The sequence below is a fragment of the Astatotilapia calliptera genome, chromosome 15 (assembly GCF_964374335.1).
Source record: "Astatotilapia calliptera chromosome 15, fAstCal68.1, whole genome shotgun sequence".
NCBI lineage: Eukaryota > Metazoa > Chordata > Actinopteri > Cichliformes > Cichlidae > Astatotilapia > Astatotilapia calliptera.
The window spans coordinates 32818959-32825955 of NC_137436.1; the positions used below are offsets into that span (position 1 = coordinate 32818959).

A 6997-nucleotide genomic window follows, 5' to 3' on the forward strand; every position below is an offset into this window, starting at 1 on the left:
TTTATGAGGTTTACATCTTTTAATACTTTGTGTACAGGAAATACAGGCGACCAATAAAGCCAGTTGAACAAAAAATCTGTTTATTCTTCTTTCAACATGTTGAGGTGATGGGTCAAAAGAAATGATTGTGACATATGGTGTCTCTGACTGCGCTTCCATCTTGTATGTCCGTGGGAGGGTCAGGATGTTCATGGTTTGGATCACTGCTGATGTTTGGTTCAGAAGGACAGTGTTCTCCTCTAATTGTGGCAATGTTGTGAAGAATCACACATGCCACAATAATGTCACATGCCCTTTCTGGGGTGACCCTGAGTCTTTGCAGGCACTGGAACCGGGCCTTAAGCATTCCGATAGTCATTTCAATTCTGGCTCTTGTCCTGCAATTAGCCAGATTATATCGCTGCTGTGGGCCCGGTTCAGGGTCAGGGTAAGGGGTAAGCAAATAGGGTAAACATGGATACCCCCTATCACCAAGCAAGTAGCCAGTGAACTCTCCTAAGACAGAAGGATACACTTCAGTTCAAATGTCCCTGAAGCAATTGGTCTTTATATATTTTAAAGTATTCTCAACTCACCATGTCCAAATTTTGTGCTCAGTGTACATTCACGGAATATTTGTGAGTCATGGACAGAGCCTGGCCACTTGGCTTCCACATTTGTGATAATGTTGGCAGCATCACATATGATCTTCACAGTGCAGAGAACACAAATTAGCATCCATTACTATAATGAAATAATTTGTTAGTTTGACATGCTACAGGGAACTATGTACCTGTACTTTAATGCTGTGGAAAGACTTCCTGTTCACATAGTCTCCTTCATTTACTGAAGGAGCAATGATTGGAATGTGGGTGCCATCTGTACAGCCAATCACGCCTGGGAACCGTGAGAATAAATGTGAAATTTAAGTAGTAGTTCAAGTATCACCACATCATAAATTAAGTTTTGGTCATCCTGATACCTGCAATTTTGTGGCATCCCTCTTTGATAAATCTTGTGGGTCTATGACCGGGGAACACCACAAACGAGTACAGGAGACGTTTCAGTGCAACTGTAACATTCCTGACTGCCCGACAGACGGTAGCCTTGGAAACGTGCTCAGCGTCACCAATATTATACAGAAAGCTCCCGTTTGCAAGAAACCGAAGTGCGATACAAATAATATGCAATGAACTGAGAGCATGTCTGCGATGTGTCACATGCGTAATATATGGCCTGAGGATGTTATTCAAATAAATTATAGATTGTGCTGAGAAACGGTAACGTTCACACAGAAAATCATCAGGAAATGATAAAATGTCCAAACGCGCTCTAATCACTCTCTCCCGGCGGAGAGCTCTGCGGAGAATTTGGGCTTCAACATCTACTGGCTCTTCAAGGAAGTGGCACGCCATGTCTGACACTTCCTACTGTCAGGTTTCCGACAAAGGGGCGGAGACAGTCAGGGTTAGTTGTAGTAAACCTGCTAGGGGGCAGGTTAGCTTCACGGCGTGTGTCGTCATAGTGACTCACTCAGGCTGCAGCTGAACTCGCTTTGTGAAACCGAAAACCCAGAGTTTTCGTTAACTCAGGGTATACTTACTCAGTTTTTCCACTAAACCGGCTTCCTGAAACAGGGCCCTGGTCTTAGTGTTTGTTACTTCCTGTTTTATTTTCAGAGCCTCTTCTCCTGTGTGTACTATGTTCTATTTTGCTTCCCTAGTCTTGTTACTCCTTTTTTTTTTTTTTTTTTTTTTTTTTTGCCTGTCCCGTTTGGCTCTTTTGCCATCAGAATTGTTGTCTAAAGGCAAAGAAAGATGCCCAACGGATTTACTTTACCAAATTGACCATCCCAGCCTTGCCGTAATGGTCCATTTGATTCACCTTTTATTGTTTATTTTATTTTCACTTACTGAATACGGGACAGACTTGACTGGGGGAAAGAAGGGGAGAAAGAAAGGGGGATAGAGAAACAGCTGAGAAGAGGGACGGGGGAGAAGGGCAAAAAACAAAAACCAACAGAATGAGCAGAAAAAGAAAAAAAAGAAATAAAAAATGCATATATCAATCACCTGGATCACCTGCTGAGAAAGAAAAAAGAAAACAAGCAGAAGAGAACAAGAGTAATAGAATAAACAGCATCACAATGATATATGGGACAGTAAATACTAAATATTAAAGATTATTGTGCAGCACATAAGATCAACAGAACAGTGTGCTTTGAGGTAGGAGCCACAAAGGGTGTAGTTTGTGGGTGTGATCACCCGTGTGTACACCTGTGAGCATGGACGCGTTTGTTTTTTAAAAGGTTCCTTCATGTAATGATCTGCTACAGGGTGTGGGGGGGCCACAGCCCCATCCTCCAGGGCATGAAGCAGGTATGGAGGAGATCAAAACTCCAGACATCCAGAGGCCCCCAGAACACAAGAGACCAAGGAAGACCAACAGAGGGGCAGCCGCGCCACTGTCCCAGAAAGAGCTGAGGAGAGTCCCAGATGAGGGCTCACTCAGCAGCCGCGGAGCAGAAGCCAGGGGGAGTTGCAGTGACGCGCCCGTGAGCTCCGCCGGCAGCCAGCCGTGCCTGAGTGACCGAGCCCCAGGCCGAGAGGCCGGGGGCACCCCACCTCCGAAGTGGCCCGAGCGAGCCCCAGGCTCCAGGCCCCGATAAGCGGCCACCAAGGAGTGAGCCGGTGTGTACCTGGACGCCCACCCCCGGACACAAAGAACCACCAACGCACCGACACCCGAGGGAGTCCGCCACTGGCAGGGGAAGTGGTGGTAGGGGGAGATAGGCCTCCAAACCTTGGAGGGCCTGAGATGTCCCCAGAGAGGTGGCGCCTGACACCCAACCTGACATATAGACACAGAAATACAGGCACACACGGATACAAACATCCATTCCCACCCTCATGCTTTCATATGCACTTACTCCACACTCAACCAACGTGGAGACAGACATAAAGACATACACACGATCACACTCCCCAAGCGTACTCTACAAACCGGGTCTAGGTACCCTTACCCCTGGAGGGGGAACTGCACCCAGACCCAGGTGGTGTTACCCTTTTCCCTGCGGTGGGGGGAGGCAGACGGCCCCGACTCCGCAGCAGCAGGGAGGCCCCACACTCCAGACCACAGTCGGACGGCCAACTCCTCCTCCTAGCCCCCCCGCTCCAGCAGGTCGCAGAGAACGGGGGTGAGAGAAGACTCCAAACCTCCCTCCACCCGCTCATTGTAGTGTTGATGCATGTGTGTTCTAAGGTGCATTTAAAACCCAGGAGGGCATGGAGCTACCTGCCAGAGAGCAGCAGGTAAGCGCATGGTCCCTCCTGCTAGCCCTCAATGTCTACGTGTATTTAACCTTGAGAGGTGGGCAACGACGCCAGGGGTGGGGTGTACACCCTGATGGTACTTTGGATTCCGTGTATCGTGCCCACCCCCAAGATCCTATATGTATGTGTAATGAGAGTGTGAGTAATGTGAATGTCTAAGTTGTGGGATAAAATTGAGGCAGAGGCAGCCAGAAGGGGACAGAGGGGGGGGGGGGGGGGTAGCCTCCTCTGCACCCTGGTGACATACCCCTACTCCAAGGTCCTGCATGTGTGGGTGGTTGTGGTGGAGCGGGAAGAGGGAGGCAGCTAGAGATGGGGAGGGAGGGAAGGAAGGGAGGGGCAGGTGACCCCTCCCTGGGGCCAGCTCCCCCGCTGACCCCAGTAGGCACCCCCATACTCCGCGACCCGCCAGGGAAAGGGGGCCCAGGCCCATCCAGACCGGGGCCCAGTGCAGCAGCGCCCCCCGGCCCCACAGAGCCCGGGACAGTCCACCCAACCCCACCACAGAGAAAACTGCACCCACCCCACCATCCACTCATCTTCCAGACTACATAAGACAATAAACACCCAGGCTGAGGTCTTCCTCCACCTCTCCTGTATCTCCCCCTCCTGCAGAGAGAGCTCCCGAGGAGAGGAAAGCTCCTGCAAGATGTGACAATCTCCCCCACCAGTTGAAGAGCCCCCCAGGTGGCTCGATGCACCCACCCGCCCACAACCCCGGCAACACACCAACCAGGACCCAAGCCCCCGAGGCCCGGCCCGGGCCCCAGCCCAGAGACGGAGCGCCCCCAGAACCTCACGCCCATCCCGGACCCACCCAGGGGCAGCCAGGCTACCAGGTCAGTAACCCACGTCCGTCAGCACAGACCCTCCCCTAGCCCCGCTGCACGCAGCCGCGAGGAAACAGTCACCTGAGAGCCAACAGAGCCCCTAACCGGACATGACCGCTACCCCGGGTTGAGCGCCCCAAGGAAGATGCCTCCGGGGAACCCCCCGACGCCCTAAGCCTGTCCCTACCCCCACACCAATCACAACAGTGAAGGCGGGACCAAACTATGACCCCCCACCCCCACTAGGTGATGGAGCTGATCAAAGGAGCCCAGAGCAATTGATCTGATGTGGTGGCAGAGGCTGTATCAAGACTAATGTAATCTAATAGATAATTTCTATATTGGTTAGAATTAAGATTATTTTTATTTTTCCAGTTCATGAGGACTGTTTTCTTGGCTATGCATAGGGCAGTGAAAACCATATGGGCGATATTCTTTTCTGAAGTGACATTATCTAAGCTGCCCAACAAACACACTAAGGGGGAAGTTGGAATGTTACATTTCAGACACTTCGATAAGTCTTCACATATCTCGCGCCAAAACTTCTGAACTGGTGGACAGAACCAAAGAGCGTGGATATAATTGTCCGGTGAATTGGTTTGGCAGTGTGAGCAGTTGTTGGTAGACGTAAAGCCCATCTTGAACATCCGATGACCTGTATAGTGCACTCTATGTAATATTTTGTATTGAATTAATTGAAGACTGGGATTTCTAATTAGATGAAAGGTTTTTAAGCAAATCTGAGACCAGAAGTTTAGGTCTAAGTTAACTGATAAATCCGCTTCCCATTTTGCAATAGGAAGTGATATTGATTCATCTGTTTTAGAAAGCATTCTGTATATTTTGGATAGTAATTTGGGGGTTTTAAGAGTAAGAAATTGAACCACACTTGGTGGTGTTTGTAGTTCAACTTGACCTGGTTTAAATTTCTTTTTTACTATGGATTTAATTTGTTGATATTCTAAAAATCTTTTCTTGTTGATTCCATATTGTGTAACTAGTCTGTCAAATGAAATAAATTCTGTTCCTTCTAGTATATGTTCTAAATATTTGATTCCTTTACCACTCCAATCTGAAAAGTTTATCATATTATTGTTTTGTAATATGTCAGGGTTGTTCCAGATAGGTGTACGTTTGCATGGGATTAATGAAGACGCCGTCAATTTTAGAAACTCCCACCATGCTGTCAGAGAAGAGCTGATGTTGATGCTTTTAAAGCATTCATGTCGTAGTCTTGTTACTCCTGATCTGTGCCTGCTGTGTTCTCAGCTGTCTCCACTTTCCTAAACACCCTCCCATGTTTTTATTGTCTCTGTCTTGCTTGGTCCCTTGCTCTTTGCAGCCAAAATGCAGATCATATAACTTTGCTTTTTTGGAGGCTCCATAATGTGCTTACAATCTCCTTTCAAACTCGTGATGATCTTCGGAATCACCTCAGATCCAGTTCATTCAGTTTCCCCTGCGTCGGGAGCATACACTGGCCTGTCGAAATTATGGACTAACAGTATCCCACATTCATGATTTTTAGTTCATAAACACTTCTTATAATGACTAACTATTCCAGAAATTTTGGAGATGTTAGCTCTTTATACAGTAAAGTTACAGTGGGATACAAATAATACCAGGCTGATTCTACCACAATTTGTTCCCCCGTCCAAAGACGTATTGCTTCTGAAATTTTGGAGGTTTTATCTCAGTACAGTTCTGTACAGTTACAGAAGGATACAAATAATGATCAGTCAAAATGTCATTGGTTTATTTGGGAGCATTCATGATGCCCACATATTTGCTAATTCTAACACCAGCGCCTACTTGAGAGATGGCAAGATTCCTTCTTGTCCAAACGTAATTGTGGAGGGAGAGGATCCTGTTCCTGTTTTTCTCCTCCTCAGTGACCCGGCATACCCCCCACTGCCATATGTTATGAAAGAGTATGTTAGTGGAGGGGCTTCTCATCAGGAACAGTATTTTTGGGTTGTCATTATGTAAATGCAGAATGGTGATCGAGTGTGCCTTTGGATGATTAAAAGGCCGTTTTGGAGCACTACAGAGGGCAATGGACATCAATCTGGATGCACAACTTTGTGAAAACGACTGAAAACGCTAGTGTGGATGCGGACCGTTTTCAGAAAAAAACGCAGTTTTCAAATCTATTCGGGCTAGTGTGGACGTAGCCTCACTTACTCCCTCCCTCTTCACATTGCACCATAGTCTCCTGTAAAAGTCCCGACACCCCTACACCACCTGTCACTTTTCCTCATGAAGAAGACTCCACTCAGGCAAGTCTGCTGGACCTCCTCAGGGCCTGTGCCCCACAGCTTTGGGGGGGGTTTCATGAATTGTTCATAAGTCTGAGTCTGCAAAGGGTCCCAGTGCCGTGGAAGATGTCATGGCTCGTTCCTGTACTTAACAGCCACCAGGATTACAGGCCTGGGGCACTGATTTCCCGGATAATAATAATAATACTAATAATGGATTGGATTTATATAGCGCTTTTCAAGGCACCCAAAGCGCTTTACAATTCCATTATTCTGGAATATAAAATACTTAATTTCTGTTCATTAAAAATTTCAGTTAAAAACAAATTCCATGCATGTGAAAACCGTGACAGACGGTGGGAGAGATGCTCTGCTATGATGGTTATGATGGTTTGTGAGCTTTTGAGACTTCTACATAAGTGGTAGTGATGTGTCGGTCGCGAACTAAATGGCTCTTAGAGCCGGATCTTTGATGTGAACGACCGAGCCGGCTCCTTATCAGAAGCCGTGGGGTTTTTTTTTTTCTTTCTCTCACCCTTTCTCTCGCACTTTTTCCCCGCGTCACTCCGCACGCGAGCCTTGTGCTTTGCGCTGGGAA

General features: G+C 47.6%; 1 long non-coding RNA gene across 2 annotated transcripts; it reads right to left on the reverse strand.

The window, feature by feature from the left end:
- On the reverse strand, nt 1-1155 carry LOC145420633 (uncharacterized). Of its 2 annotated transcripts, XR_013901955.1 has the most exons (3): nt 773-1155; nt 576-687; nt 1-495 (listed from the first exon to the last, which is right to left on the reverse strand). It is a non-coding gene; the product is annotated as an uncharacterized LOC145420633 (long non-coding RNA). The 2 variants fall into 2 exon arrangements; XR_013901954.1 differs by having other exon boundaries at nt 576-1155.
- Between the last annotated feature and the right edge of the window lie 5842 nt (nt 1156-6997).